At 61.8% G+C, this 15623-nt stretch overlaps 2 long non-coding RNA genes across 2 annotated transcripts; both read right to left on the bottom strand.

Annotated features, from left to right (window-relative positions):
• Positions 1-11569: 11569 nt before the first annotated feature.
• LOC123457602 lies at positions 11570-12530 on the bottom strand. Its single transcript, XR_006635076.1, has 2 exons — positions 12446-12530; positions 11570-11693 (listed from the first exon to the last, which is right to left on the bottom strand). It is a non-coding gene; the product is annotated as an uncharacterized LOC123457602 (long non-coding RNA).
• A 919-nt stretch (positions 12531-13449) lies between these two features.
• LOC123457603 lies at positions 13450-15333 on the bottom strand. Its single transcript, XR_006635077.1, has 3 exons — positions 15276-15333; positions 13864-13899; positions 13450-13539 (listed from the first exon to the last, which is right to left on the bottom strand). It is a non-coding gene; the product is annotated as an uncharacterized LOC123457603 (long non-coding RNA).
• Positions 15334-15623: the final 290 nt, after the last annotated feature.

The following is a 15623-nucleotide window of genomic DNA, read 5'->3' as shown; positions in this document are numbered from 1 at the left end:
TACACCCACGTAGAGGGCCCGCCCCTTCCTGCCTGCCTCATTGGCTTCCTGTCAATCAACACCTGAGCATATGGCCCCCAGGCTCCACTAACAAAGTGGTCGGTGGGGCACACAGCGGAGGAAGTGACGTCGCTGCCGCCTGCCGGAGGCCCCGCCCCTTCCTGTCCCTCTTGTCAGCCTCCTGTCAATCAACTGTGACAGCAGCAGCCCCAACCAACCAGGTAATTGGTGGGCGGGGCAGAGGGGGAAGTGACGTCACTGTCGCCTAGTGAAGGCCCCGCCCCTTCCTGTCTCTCTCCTCAGCCTCCTGTCAATCACCCGTGACAGCAGCAGCCCCCCAACACGCCAGGGAGGGGCCTGTCGAGGCCCGGTCGGCGGAAGTGACGTCAGTCCCGTTTCCTGGAGGCCCCGCCCCTTCCGGTCCCTCTCGTCAGCCTCCTGTCAATCAACTGTGACAGCAGCAGCCACCCACCACGCCAGGGAGTGGCTGGTCGAGGCCCGGTCGGCGGAAGTGACGTCACCGCCGCTGTCGGAGGCCCCGCCCCCGGAAGTGACGCCGCGGGGGGGACCCCCCTCTCCCTCTCCTCCCCGTCCGCTCACCGACGGTGGCCACGGTGAAGGCGAGTCGGGTGCAGGCGACGTCGCGTCCGCGGCGCGAGGCGGTGACGGTGACGGCCAGCGCCCCCGGCAGGCGCCCCGCGCCCCCCACGCGGCAGCCCCCCGCCACGTACCGCGGGCACTCCCGGGGCGCCGCGACGCCCTCCCTGCCGGACACGGACGGACGGACGGACGGAAGGACAGACAGACGGTCAGGCATCCTGGGCGGAAACACCCCTCCCCCGCACCACCCCCCCCAACCGCCGCCATGACGTCACCCACCGGGCGGCGTCCGTCCACGTCATGCGGTAGCGCGCGTCCCCGCGGTCGGCGGCGCCCGGCGCCCACGCGCACGCCAGCTCGTCCCCGCCGCGCACCCGGCACGTCACGTTCGCCGGCGCCCACGGGGCGCGCGCCCCTGCGGGGAGGGGTGGGGCGGCCCCGGGGGTCGTGGGCACGTGGCGCCAAATGCGTGCGCGTGTCCAAGTGTGTGTGTGTGTGTGTGTGCAAGGGGTGTGCAGGCGTTCGCGTGCAAGCCGGGGTCGCCTCCACGGGCCTACACGCGGGGACGCACGCGAGCGCCTTTGTGCACACGCGAACACGCGTGTGTGCGCGAACTACGGCAGGCAGGTGGGGTCAAAAAGGGCGGTGCTACCACGCCCGTTCGTAACTTGCCAAGGGAAAAAAAAAAAATGACAGCTAAAACTACGGCAGCACGTTGGGGTCAAAAAGCGTCGCATCTCCCGCCTTATTCCTCACTTGAGAAAAAAAAAAACTAAAATCTACGGCAGCCCCTTGGGGTCAGAAAGGCCGCCCCCTCCCCAGCCCCGTTCCTCACTTGCCTTAAGAAAAAATAAAAAAAAGAGTAAAAACTACGGCAGCCCGTTGGGGTCAAAAAGGCCGCCCCTCCCCAGCCCCGTTACTCAGTTGCCTTAAGACAGAAAAAAAAAAAAGTAAAAACTACGGCGGCCCGTTGGGGTCAAAAAGCACTCCCCCTCCCGCCCCCCCCCTCCATCACCCCCCCCCCCGCGTGTCTCACTTGCGTCCGCCGCATCCGGGTACTGGACCCAGGCGGTGACCCGCCTCCTGGGGGCGCCGCGCGCGATGACGTCATAGGAGACGGTGAAGTTGCTGACGCGGCACGGGTCCAGCGTGGGGAACTGGCAGTACGACAGCAGCTTCGCCTGGCGGCGGGGCGGGGCGGGGGTAAACTGAGGCACGGCGCCCCGGATGTGTGTGTGCGTGTGTGCGTGTGTGAGTGGGGGGGGAAGGGCGGGGTCCGCAGGGACATCCGTTCCCGGGGCTTCCGGAACCTTCCGCCCGGCCCAACACGTCGCCCCTCCCCCACCGTCCCGCCGCCCCTCCCCCGCCTTCCGGTCGCCCCTCCCCCACCCCCCGCCGCCCACGTGACTCACGCGCTCGGGGTACCCGTCCTTGGTGCACAGCACGTCGGCCACCCCCGGCGCGCCGTCGCCCCCGGCGACCGCCACGTCCCACGTCAGGCGGCGCGTCCGCGGGTCCACGCGCAGGTTCCGCAGCGGCCCCTCTGCGCCCCGGAGAAACACAACCCCCACCCCCCACCCACCGAAGGGGAAAGAAGGATTTCGGGGTGTCCGGGAAGTGGGGGGCGGAGGCCCCGCCCACCCCCCCACGCCGCCCTCGTCCTGCGATTGGTGGGAAGCGCGGCCGGACACGCCCCCCGGGTGAGTGATTGACAGGTGGTCTCCCGCCTATGAGGAGGGGTGAAGGCCGGGGAAGCCCCGCCCCCTAGGGTGATTGGCAGCTGTGCTCGGGACCTTTTATCGCTAAGTGACCCGCAAGCCCCGCCCCCTGGGATGAGTGACAGCTGAGCTCAGTATCTGCCATCCCTAGGAGCTTCATAAGCCCCACCTCCTGGGAGTGATTGACAGCTGAGGGCTAAGTGCCTGGAGTCACTGACAGCCTGATAAGCCCCGCCTCCTGGCGGGTGATTGACAGCGGGGCTGAGTCCCTCTTTGTCACTAAGAGCCCGATAAGCCCCGCCCCTAGGAGTGATTGACAGATGAGCTCAGACGCTGCTGTGACTAAGGGCCTGATAAGCCCCGCCCCCTGGCGGTGATTGACAGCTTGGCTGAGTTCCTGCCGTCCTTAAGAGCGTGACTAGTCCCGCCTCCAAGGACTGATTGACAGCTGGGTTCTGCTCCTTAATCGCTGACAGCCTGGTAAGCCCCGCCCCTTGGGAGTGATTGACAGCTGAGCTCAGTCCCTGCCGTCACTGAAAGCTTGATAAGTCCCGCCTCCCAGGAGTGACTGACAGCTGGGCTCAGTTCCTTAACCGCTGACGGCCTGGTAAGCCCCGCCCCCGGGAGTTGATGGGCAGCTGGGCTCCTCCCACCATCTGAGTGATTGACAGCTGAGACCCTCCTACTAAGCCCCGCCCACTGCGAGTGACTGGCAGCCCGCCACGATCCCGCCCCTTTTTTTTTTCCAAGCAGCTTCCTCAGCTTACTGCGCGAGGGGGCGGGGCTTATCGATCGAACAGCCAATGAGAAACACGGGGGCGGGGCTTATCAGTCATTCGTCCAATGGGAACCTTGCGGGGGGGGCGGTGCTAATGTTGGATCGATCCCTGGGAACCTGGGGGCGGGACTTAGCAGAATTCCCGCCGTCTGGTTGGCTGATGTCGACCTGTGGGCGGGGCTTAGCTACAGCCGCGTCTCCCCGATTGGCCCGTGTCCTCGGCCTACCTTGCGTGGCCGCCGGCGTCAGCAGCAGGCAGCACAGGGCCGTCAGCCTCCACGCCGCCATCGCGCCTCCTCCGCCTGTCAGTCACACACCCACCTGTCAATCACACACGCTTGTCAATCACCCGCCCATCACTCATCAGCCTGTCAATCAACCAGCCACCTGTCAATCAAACATCACCTGTCAATCACCCACCTGTCAATCACTCATCAACCTGCCAACCATCCATACCCCCAACCACCTGTCAATCACCCGCCCACCTGTCAATCACACACCCACCTGTCAGTCACTCGGCGAACTTTCAACCATCCGCCCAACCACCTGCCAATCACCCGCCCACCTGTCAATCACCCGCCCACCTGTCAATCACCCGCCCACCTGCCAATCAAACGTCACCTGTCAATCACTCATCAACCTGCAAACCATCCGCCCAACCACCAGTCAGTCACCCGCCCACCTGTCAATCACCCGCCCACCTGTCAATCACCCGCCCACCTGTCAATCAAACGTCACCTGTCAATCACTCATCAACCTGCCAGCCATCCGCCCAACCACCTGTCAGTCACCCGCCCACCTGCCAATCAAACGTCACCTGTCAATCACTCATCAACCTGCCAACCATCCGCCCAACCACCTGTCAATCACCCGCCCACCTGCCAATCAAACGTCACCTGTCAATCACTCATCAACCTGCCAGCCATCCACCTGTCAATCACCCGCCCACCTGTCAATCACCCGCCCACCTGCCAATCAAACGTCACCTGTCAATCACTCATCAACCTGCCGACCATCCACCTGTCAATCACCGGCCCACACCCACCTGGCCCTTCCGCGGCCCCGTGGCGCGTCCGTCAGTCCGTCCGTGTGCCATCTGTCCATCCGTCCTTCCCACGCACGCCCCATCCCCCCACCCGCTCCCCGACCCACAGACAGCCACGCTCCGTCCGTCTGTCCGTCCGACCCTCTCACCTCCCGTCGTCGTCGGGGAGGACAGCGGCGGGCGCTTCTGGAAGGTTCCGTGGGCTCCGCTCCGCCCGCCCGTCTGTCCGTCCGTCCGTCCTTCCTCCCCGGGGGTTGTGGGGGGGGGTGGTTGGTTGGCGGCGTTGTTGCCGGCGGGTGGTCGGCCTCGCCCTCTTCCTGCCAGGAGCCGGTTGAGCAACTTCCGGCCATTGTTGTCCCTCCCGACCCGGGGCAAGAAAGAAAAAAAGAAAAAAGAAAAAAAAAAAAAGAAAAAAAACAACCCTGCGGACGGACGGACGGACAGACGGACGGAGGGGGAGGGGAGAGCGAGGCGCACGGGCCCGCTCCATAGACAGACAGACAGAGGGGCGTGGCCTCTGGCTTGATTGACAGCCCGGTGGGCGTGGCCTATTATGTGATTGACAGCTGGCTCCGCCCGCCTCTTCCTCCCACGGCCCAGTGGGCGTGGCCTAACCGTTTGATGGGCAGCCAGCGGGGCGTGGCCTCGTGCTTGATTGACAGCCCGGTGGGCGTGGCATCTTGTTTGATTGACAGCTGGCTCCAGACACCTCCGCCTCGCAGGGCCCAGCGGGCGTGGCCTCTTGATTGACAGCCAGGTGGGCGTGGCCTAAGTGTTTGATTGACAGCCCGGTGGGCGTGGCCTATTTGATGGACAGTCACCAGGGACGTGGGGCCTCCGGGGCGGACGCGTCCTCCTCCCACCGCTGCCGGTCCGGTCCGGTCCGTCTGTCCGTCCACAGTCCGCCCCTCAGTCCGCAAAGACCCTCGGGCTGCGTGCCGCGGAGGCCACGCCCACCTCTCCGTGGCCACGCCCCTCCGGGTGGTCGGTCAAGTCGGCGGGTGTCCGGCTGGCCTCGAACCCGTGGCCTCCGTAGCCCAGGCTGGACCCGGAGCCGCTGCGTGGCCCGGGCCGGACTCCTGTGTGGCGTTGAAATAAGAAGACTGCGTAGCGCAGGCTAGCCCTGAGCTCCCCGTGCAGCCAACGGGTACTCAACTGTCACGTGTAGCCCAGGCTGGCCTCGTACTCACTGTGTAGCCCAGGCTGGCCCCGGACGCACGACGTCGCCCAGGCCGGATTCACACCCACCGCGTCCCAGGCTACAACCCAATTCCCTACGTAGCCCAGGCTGGCCCCCACCACTGTGTGTAGCCCAGGCTAGCCTCCAATGCACCGTGCACCTCCCCTCGAGATCACGACGTAGCCCAGGCTGACCTCGCAATGACTGTGTGGCCCAGGCTGGCCTCGGAGTCAGCACGTAGCCCAGGCTAGACCTGTGCACTCGAGGCTGGCCCTGAACAGCCACTGTAGCCCAGGCTGGCCTCATAATCACCATGTAGCCCAGGCTAGCCTCAGAGTCTCCACGCAGCCCAGGCCCGCATGGAACTCACTGTATGTATCCCAGGCTAGACTCAAATTCCCCCAGGTATGCCTCAAGGTCATTTGTGCCCCAGGCTAGACTGAAATCCACCGCACTAGCTGTGTAGCCCAGGCTGCCCTTGGAGTCACTCTGTAGCCCAGGCTAGTCCCATATGCTTGGGAATCTCAACGTGGCCCAGGATAGACCCAGCATCACTGCAAGGCCCAGGCCAGACGCATGTACACTGCATAGCCCAGGCTGGCCCCGAAAGACCTGAAATCTCAGTGTCGTGGCACAGGCTAGACCCAGGTTCAGCCTTGGAATCACCACGTAGCCAAGGCTGGCCCTTGCAGTCACCATGTAGCCCAGGCTGGCCCTCCACTCCGTGTGGACCGGGACAGGGTCAGAATCACTAGATAGCCCAGGCTAGACTCACCTTGGAGTGGGCACGTAGCCCAGGCTGGACCCGACCTCACCTTGTTTCCAAGCACATGCTCAAACTGCCCATGAAGCCCAGGCTCCCTTGTGCTTGGAATCTCAACGTGGCCCAGGATGGACCCAGCATCACTGCATAGCCCAGGCTAGACGCATGTACACTGCATAGCCCAGGCTGACAGCAAGTACACTGTGTAGCCCAGGCTGGCCCTGTGCTCCCTTGTCTAACCCAGGCTAGACTGAAACCTAATGAATGGAGCTGGCCTCAAACTCACTACGTAGCCCAGGCTGGACCCCAACACCACCGTGTAGCCCAGGCTGGCCTAAAGCCACCTACCTAAGTAGCCCAGGCTGGCCATGCAATGCAATGAGTACATGGTCCAGGCAGGGCTTCACCCAAATCCCCGATGTAGCCCAGGCTGGCCTCAGACATACCGGAGGGTGACCTTGACGTAGCCCAGGCTGGACTGAAAATCAATGTGTGCACAGGCCTGGCTTCAGACTCACCAAGTATCCCAGGTTAGACCCAAAGTCACCTAAGTAGCCCAGGCTCGCCCCAACTCGTGTGAGGCCCAGGGTAGACTCAACTCCGATACGAAGCTGAAGGTGACCTTGAAGGCAGCACGTAGCCCAGGCTGGCCTCAGAATCACGGGGTAGCCTGGGTTAGCCTCAATCAAACTCACTCCCGTAGCACAGGCTAGACTCAAGGTGCCTTGGAATGACCATGTAGCCCAGGCTGGCCCTCCACTCTGTGTTGACAGAGATAGAGTTGGAATCACTACTTAGCCCAGGCTAGACTCACATGGACTACGTAGCCCAGGCTTACCTTGGAGTGGTTACGTAGCCCAGGCTGGCCGTTTCGTCAGAACGTAGCCCAGGCTGGACCTGACCTCACTATGTTTCCAAGCGCAGGCTCAAACTGCCCGTGAAGCCCAGGCTGGCTTAAGCATCACGATGTAGCCCAGGCTGGCCTCAAGGTCATTGTAGCCCAGAGGCTCGTACCAGATTCCCTATGTAGCCCAGGCTAGACTGAAGCCCACAGCACCCAAATCACTACGTGGCCCGGGCACTCTCCGAATGCACCGTGTAGCCCAGGCTGCCCGTGGAGTCACTCTGTAGCCCAGGCTAGTCCCACGTGCTTGGAATCTCAACGTGGCCCAGGATGGACCCAGCGCCAGACCCAAGCACACCGCACGGCACAGGCTGACAGCACGCTCACTACGTAGCTGAGGCCAGCCCGGAAGAGTCTACATAGCCCAGGCTAGACCACAGCTCAAAGTGTCTCCCAAATTCCCCGTGAAGCCCAGGCCGTCCTTAACGCCATGATGTAGCCCAGGCTAGACCCATGTTCACCGTGTAGCCCAGGGTGCCCTGCACTTCATGTGTAGCCCAGGCTAGACTGAAATCTACCTTACAGAGGGGGATGGCCCAGAAATCACTACGTAACCCAGGTTTGACTCCAAGGCACTATGTAGCCCAGGCTGCCCCTGAGATCACCAACTAGCCTGGGCCTCATTCTCAGTACATTGCCCAGGCTAGACTCAACTCCATCGAGTAGCTCGGGGTGAACTTCAACTCACTATTTAGCCCAGGCTGGCCTCCAACAAACGCCGTAGACCAGGCTAGACTCACATCCTCTGGGTCGCTAAAGATAACCTGGAACCGACCGACTGTGTAGCCCAGGCTGGCCCCGGAAGACCTGAGATCTCAGTGTCGTGGCACAGGCTAGACCCAGGTTCAGCCTTGGAATCACCATGTAGCCAAGGCTGGCCCTTGCAGTCACCATGTAGCCCAGGCTGGCCCTCCACTCCGTGTGGACTGGGACAGGGTCAGAATCACTAGATAGCCCAGGCTAGACTCACATTGGAGTGGGCACTTAGCCCAGGCTTGCCCTTTTGCGGGCAAACTGCCCATGAAGCCCAGGCTCCCTTGTGCTTGGAATCTCAACATGGCCCAGGATGGACCCAGCATCAGTGCGTAGCCCAGGCTAGACTCGGAATCGCCGCATAGCCCAGGTTGACCCTTTGCTCCCTGGCGAGTCCACGGCGGACTCAAATTGAATATGGATCCCGGCTTGGCCTCCAACCAACGACGTAGCCCAGGCTAGACTCACGTCCGCTAGGTCACTAAAGATAACCTTGAATCGACCGTGTAGCCCAGGCTAGACTGCAAACTAATTAATGGAGCCGGCTTCAAACTCTCTATGTAGCCCAGGATAGACCCCAACAGCACGTTGTAGTCCAGGCTGGCCCTGAAGCCACCTACCCAGGTGTCCTATGTAGCCCAGGCTGATCCTCACCTCCATTTGTAGCCCAGGCTAGACTCAAATCAACTTAAATGACAGAGCTCACCCTGAGCTCACTACATAACCTAGGCTTGACGGAAAGGCTCTACATACCCCAGGCTGGCCCTCAATGCACTACGTAGCCCAGGCTGGTCCTGAACTCCCGGTTTAGCCCAGGCTAGACCGAAGTGCTCCATGTGGCTCAGGTTGACCCAGAATTGAGCATTTTGTCCAATATGAAGGTCACAGTGACCTTGAACACAGGTGGGCCTTGCAGTTGCTACGTAGCCCAGGCTGGCCTGTTGTCCCCAAACTCACTATGTAGCCCAGGCTAGACTCACAACCCACTATGTGGGTCAAGGTTTCCTTCAAGTCACTATGTGGCCCAGGCTGGCATTGGAGCCGGTCGGTAGCCAAGGCTAGACACAAATGTGCTATGGGCTGGCCTTGAACACACGGCGTAGCCCAGGCTGGACCTGAAGCCACCAATTAGCCGAGGCTGGACTCCACACCCACCCACGTAACCCAGGGCAGCCTCATCCTCAGGGTGTAGCCCAGGCTAGACTCAAACCCAACCCGTGGCTGGCGGTGACCGTCAACTCTACCTGTGGCCCAGGCTGGCCTTGCAGTCACTGTGTAGCCCAGGCTAGACTCCTATTCAATATTATGAAGCCCTGGCTGGACTCAGGTTCCAAAATGAAGCCTAAGGTCACCTTGAACTCTCCACGTAGCCCAGGCTGCCCTCTGACTCTCGGGGTAACCTGAGCTAAGCTCAAATTCACGATCGTAGGACTTGCCGTTGTGACGTAGCCCAGGCTAGACCCATATGTGCTTTGGGCCGTCTTTGAGCTCACCGTGTAGCCCAGGCTAGACTTAAGCCCGCTAGTGTGTAGCCCAGGCTAGGACTCAACATAGCACGCCAGAGTCAAATTCCCTTTCTCCGTGTAGCCCAGGTTTACCCCAAATTCGATACGTAGCCCAGGCTATACTCAAACCCACTGCATGGCTCAAGGTGACCCCCAACTCACTCTGTGGACCAGGCTGGCCCTGAACCCACTATGTTGCCCAGGCTAGACTCACATTTGCCAAGTTGCCCAGGCTGGCCCTGCCCATGTCACACTCCATACGTAGCACAGGCTGGACCCGTTTCTCAAGACCAGCCCACACTGCGGATTAATTTACATGTAGACAGGGCTGGCCTCACTCATGTTCCTCAGGTAGCCCAGGCTGGCCCTGAACGCTCAGTGTAGCCCAGGTTAGACTGGAAACTAATGCCTACCCTGGGCTCGCTGCAAACTCGCTGTGTAGCACAGGCTAGCCCTGAACTCTATTCCCCGTGTAGCCCATGTTAGCACGTAGCCCAGGCTGGCCTCGAAGCCAGCATATGTCCTGAGCTCACGTAGCCCAGGCTAGACACACTTGAACACCCAAAGTAGCCCCGGGCGGCCTCAAATTTTCAGTGCAGCTCAGGCCGGACCCTGCGTCGTATTGTACCCCAGGCTAGACCCATACTCACTATGGGCAGGCCTCGAACTCACAACGTACCCCAGGCTAAGACTCAAGTGCGGTAGGTGGCCCAAGCTGGATTCGAACTCACTACACAGCCCAGGAGGGCGTCGGAATCACGGCGTAGCCCAGGCTGGGCTCAAGTTCCCCATGGACTCCACGTCTGCGTCCTTGTCAGGAGCCCAGGCTAGACCCAGATTCACGACGTCCCCCAGGCCAGTCTTCATCCTTCCACGTAGCTCAGGCCGGATTCGAACTCCCTACATCGCCCAGGTTGGATTCGAAGGCACCATGTAGCCCAGGCCAGCCTCGAACTGCGTAGCGCAGGCTAGCCACGGACAACACAAGTTAGCCCAGGCTGGACTCACATCCAGTGAATTGCCCCAAAGCCCTTGAGCCTGCTGTGTAGCCCAGGCTAGACTCACACATGTTAATTAGCCCAGGGTGGACCTGAATTTCCTGTGTAGCTCAGGCTAGACTCAAGCGTAACCTGTAGCTAGGTCCAGACTCGAACTCATTACGTGGCCCATGCTGTCCTCATAAGGCTCTACGTAGCCCAGGCTGGCCCTGGACCAAGTGTGAAGCCCAGGCTAGACGCAAATTCCCCACGTAGCCCCAGGTTTGCCCCAAGTTGAGTATGTAGCCCAGGATAGACTCACATCCGCCGTGTAGCTGAAGGTGGCCCTGAAGTGACTATGTAGCCCAGGTTGGACCTGACCTCACTGTGTAGCCCAGGCTAAATCCAATGTGGCCGGGGAGGCCTCCATCCGCCTACATAGCCCAGGCTGGCCCCGAAATCAAGACGTAGCCCAGGCTGCGCTCGAACTCACAGCATAGCCCAGGAGGGCCTCGGAATCACTGCGTAGCCCAGGCTAGACTCAAGCTCCCCAGGTTTGCCTCAGTGTCAGGAGCCCAGGCTGGATTTTCCACACGGCAGCCCCAAGCTCAGTAATGTAGCCCAGGCTAGACTCCAGGTAACACGTAGCACGGGTTGCGTGAGAGTCGCTGCAGAGACCAGGTTGGACCAGCCCTCCTTATGTAGCCCGGGCTAGACCCAAACGTCGTAACGTGCAGGCAGCGAGGGCTTCACACTCACGTCTACGACGTAGCCCAGGCTGGACCCACACACTCAAGCAAGAGCGCAATTCACTGCCTAGCCCAGGCTGACCCTGATGTTCGTAGGTAGCCCAGGCTAGACTCACACCCACCGTATCTGAAGCCTGCCTCAAATAATAATAATAAAAAAAAAATCCCGCGTGTAGCCCAGGTTGGCCCTCATTTCCAGCATGTAGCCCAGGTCAGACTCGAACGTACTATGTGAGCTCACTGGTTAGCCCAGGCTGGCCCCGAACACACCCAGGCGAGCCCAGGCTCGGCTCAAGTGCCCGACGTGGCCCGGCTCGGCCTCAAACGCTGTACGTAGCCCAGGTTGGACCTCACCTCACGGTGTACCCGAGGCTAGACTCAAACGTCTCTTGCAGCCCCCAGCCGGCTGGCCTCAAATCTATTACGCAGCCCAGGTTGGACCTGCAGGGAGCACGTAGCCCAGGCTGGCCTCGCGAACAAAGCCCCCAGCGCGAACCCCGCCCCCCACGCACACGCTGACAAACCCCACGCACTTAGGGCCCTGCTGACAAAGCCTCTTTCGCAGGCCCTGAGTTCGAGTCCAGCCACACACGGCGCTTCCCCCGGCACATGTTTATTGCGCGGCGGCGGCGGCGCCCACTTCCTGCACGGTCAGCACGTCCCCCGCCGCCTCCTCCTCCTCCTCTTCGTGCTTCTCCGTTGCCATGGCGACAGGTAGGTTCTGGGGGAATAGATCGCACACGTGGGGGGAGGGCAGAGGTCACAGGGCCAGTCTCCCGGGCAACGGGTTCCCATGACAACTGGGCCATGGGTTGCCATTACTTTTCCCGAAGGGTGGCATCCCATAATACCAGTGGGGAATGAGTCGCCATGACGTCATTGGGATGTGGCATCCCATAATACCATGGGGGAAATGGGCTGCTGTGACGTCATTGGGATGTGGCATCCCATAATACCAGTGGGGAATGAGTCGCCATGACATCATTGGGATGTGGCATCCCATAATATGAATGGGGATGGGTTGCCATGATACCATTGTGAGGTGGCATCCCATAATATGAGTGGGGAATGAGTCGGCATGACGTCATTGGGATGTGGCATCCCATAATATGAGTGGGGAATGAGTCGCCATGTCGTCATTGGGATGTGACATCCCATAATAAGAGTGGGGAATGAGTCGCCATGACGCCATTGGGATGTGACATCCCATAATACCACGTGGGGTATGGGTTGCCATGACGTCGCTGTGGGGTGGCATCCCATAATATCCGTGGGGGGTCTGGGTCGCCATGACGTCATTGGGACGTGGCATCCCATAATAGCCCGCGTGGGGGGATGGGAGGGGCTGGGCCGCCGTGACGTCACCGGCAGTCGGGGGGGGGGGGGTGGCTGCCGCGACGCTGGGGTGTGGCATCCCATAATACCAGTCGGCAGCTGCCAATCATCCGCGGAGGCCCCGCCCCCCCCGCTCACCCCGGCAACGGCGCCGGCGTCCTCCGTCAGCTTGTCCCTGATGCCCGGGACCGGGCCGAACACGGACATCGAAGACACCGCCCTGCGGGGGGGTGGGGGAGGGGGCGGAAGTGACGTCAGCGCAGACCGGAAGTGGGGCGGGGAAGCGGAGGGGCGGGGCCGGAAGTGACGCCACCGGGGACAGGAAGCGGGGGAGGAGAGGTGCCGAGAGGGGCGGGGCCGGAAGTGACGTCACCGCAGAGAGGAAGCGGAGAGAGGAGCCTCCCCAGGGGACCGAGAGGTGGGGGCAGGAAGTGACGTCACGGGGGACAGGAAGTGGGGGGAGGAGCCTCCCCAGGGGACCTAGGAGGGAGCGCGTGGAGGTGCGAGGGTGCGGACCGGAAGTGACGTCACCGGGGACAGGAAGTGGCGTCGCCCGAAACAGGAAGTGAGCGGAGGGACCCTCCCAGGGGATCTGGGAGGGTGTCCACGGAGGTGGGGCGGGGGGGTGCCGGGGGCCGGAAGTGACGTCACCGGGGACAGGAAGCAGAAGTGGGCGGTTCAGAGCCTAGCGACCTCGGAGGGTTGGTGGGGGGGCGGGTTCCATGGAGGGTGGACAGGAAGTGACGTCGGCCGAGGCCGGAAGCGGCGGGAAGGATCCCTCCCGGAGACGCGGCAGGCAGGCACCACTGCGGGGGGGGGCGGGGGGGAGGGGGAGGGGCGCGGGCAGGAAGTGACGTCACGCTTTGCCGGAAGTGGAGTTCCCGGGCACCGACCTGGCGAGGCAGAGCCCGAGCCCCAGGGCGGCGGCGACGGTGCCCAGCACGGCCGCGAGGTAGACGGCGGCGGCGGCTCCGGGCGCGTCGGACCCTGCGGCAGGGGGAGGGGCGGCGTCACGTGGGGGAGGGGGGCGTTGCCGCGGGGGTGGGGGAGGGGCAGCCGGGTTTTTTTTTTTTTTTTTTTAAATTTTTTTCCTGACCGAACTCGGCGGGCGCGGACCAGGCGCTCCAGAGCGGGCCCCGCACGTCCCCCGCGCGCACGCGCACCTCCTGCCGGGGGCGGGGCGCCGGGCTCGGGAACACGAACGAGCGCTCCTCCGGGCTCGCCACGTTCACCTGGGGGCCGGGGGCGGGGGGGAGCGTGTCGGTGTTCCGTCGTGCGGACAGACAGACGGACAGGAAGCCTGTCAGACGGCCGCCTGCCGTAACCCTCCCACCTGTCAATCATCGCTTCCTCCGCCCTCCTCTTCCTGTTCCCGCCTGTCAATCACCCGCCTCCTCCACCTGCAAATCACTGCCGTGTCCCTGCTCTTCCCCCTTCCTCCCACCCTCCTGTCAATCATCTCCCCGTCCCCGCCCCCTCGCAAGCCCCGCCCCCAGCTCCCGGCCCCGCCCGACGTCACTTCCGGCCCCCCCCCCCCCGGCCCGGCCCTCGCTCACCAAGTGGGCGCCGTCGTCCGACTCGTCCTCCGCGTGCTGCGCAGACGTGGACGGACGGACGGACGGACGCAGAGACGGCCGGACGCCCAGAGACACAGGCGGAGGCGGAGACACAGAGACACACAGACAGAGACACCGAGAGACGGTGAGAGACAGAGTGCAGACTTCCCCTGTCGCCCGGCCCCTCCCCCCGCCCACCTGTCAATCACTCCCTGCCACCTGTCAATCACCTGCCCGCCTGTCAATCAACCACCCAACAGCCTAATTACCCGCCTGCCTGTCAATCATCGACCCCTCAGCCAAATATCCCGCCCACCTGTCACTCACCCACCCTCCCACCAACTGCCCACAGAGCTGTCAGTCACTCCCTACACGTGTCAGTCATCTGCCCGCCTGTCAATCACCCCTCCTAGCAGTCAAATGCCCGCCCACCCATCAATCCCTCTACATCTGTCAATCACCCACCCGACTGTAAAAAAAGTCACCCGTCCACCTGTCAATCACACACCCGCCTGTCAATCAACCACAGAGCAGTCACATCACCTGCCCACCTGTCAATCACTCTCTACACCTGTCAATTACCCGCCCGCCTGTCTATCACCCGCCCGCCTGTCAATCACTCCCTACACCTGTCAACCACCCACCCGCCTGTCAATCACTCCCTACATGTGTCAATCACCCGCCCGCCTGTCAATCACTCCCTACACCTGTCAATCACTCCCTACACCTGTCAATCACCCCCTACACCTGTCAATCACTCCCTACACCTGTCAATCACCCCCTACACCTGTCAATCACCCGCCCGCCTGTCAATCACCCGCCCGCCTGTCAATCACTCCCTACACCTGTCAACCACCCACCCGCCTGTCAATCACTCCCTACATGTGTCAATCACCCGCCCGCCTGTCAATCACTCCCTACACCTGTCAATCACTCCCTACACCTGTCAATCACCCCCTACACCTGTCAATCACCCGCCCGCCTGTCAATCACCCCCTACACCTGTCAATCACCCGCCCGCCTGTCAATCACCCGCCCGCCTGTCAATCACTCCCTACACCTGTCAGTCACTCCCTACACCTGTCAATCACTCCCTACACCTGTCAATCACTCCCTACACGTGTCAATCACCCCCTACACCTGTCAATCACTCCCTACACGTGTCAATCACCCGCCCGCCTGTCAATCACTCCCTACACCTGTCAATCACTCCCTACACGTGTCAATCACCCCCTACACCTGTCAATCACTCCCTACACGTGTCAATCACCCGCCCGCCTGTCAATCACCCCCTACACCTGTCAATCACCCCCTACACCTGTCAATCACCCCCTACACCTGTCAATCACTCCCTACACCTGTCAGTCACTCCCTACACGTGTCAATCACCCGCCCGCCTGTCGATCACCCACCTTGGGGCGGATGCGCAGCTGGTAGTGGAAGTCGAGGAAGCGCAGCGGCAGCCAGGTGCGCGGCTGCGACCACGACACGCGGCACCGAGACGCGTCGCACGCCACCTGCACGTCGCCCGGCGGGCGGAACCGCTCTGCGGGAGGCGAGGGACGGACGCACGGACGTGTGAGCGCGACGGCCCTTTCCCTTTAACTTTTCCTGATTTTTTTTTTTGGGGGGGGAAGGGGAGTTTTTTTTTTTATTTTTTTTTATGCCGGTATCTCTCTCTCTCTCTGATGTTTCCCTTTTTTTTTAAAAAAAAAAAAAGAAGAAGAAGAAAAAAAAACACCCGGATGTGGTTTTCAGAA

Source organism: Jaculus jaculus, unplaced genomic scaffold (assembly GCF_020740685.1).
Source record: "Jaculus jaculus isolate mJacJac1 unplaced genomic scaffold, mJacJac1.mat.Y.cur uX1, whole genome shotgun sequence".
Taxonomy (NCBI): Eukaryota; Metazoa; Chordata; class Mammalia; order Rodentia; family Dipodidae; genus Jaculus; species Jaculus jaculus.
Note: the sequence above shows the minus strand (reverse complement) of the source record. Positions and strands in the feature narration are given on the sequence as shown.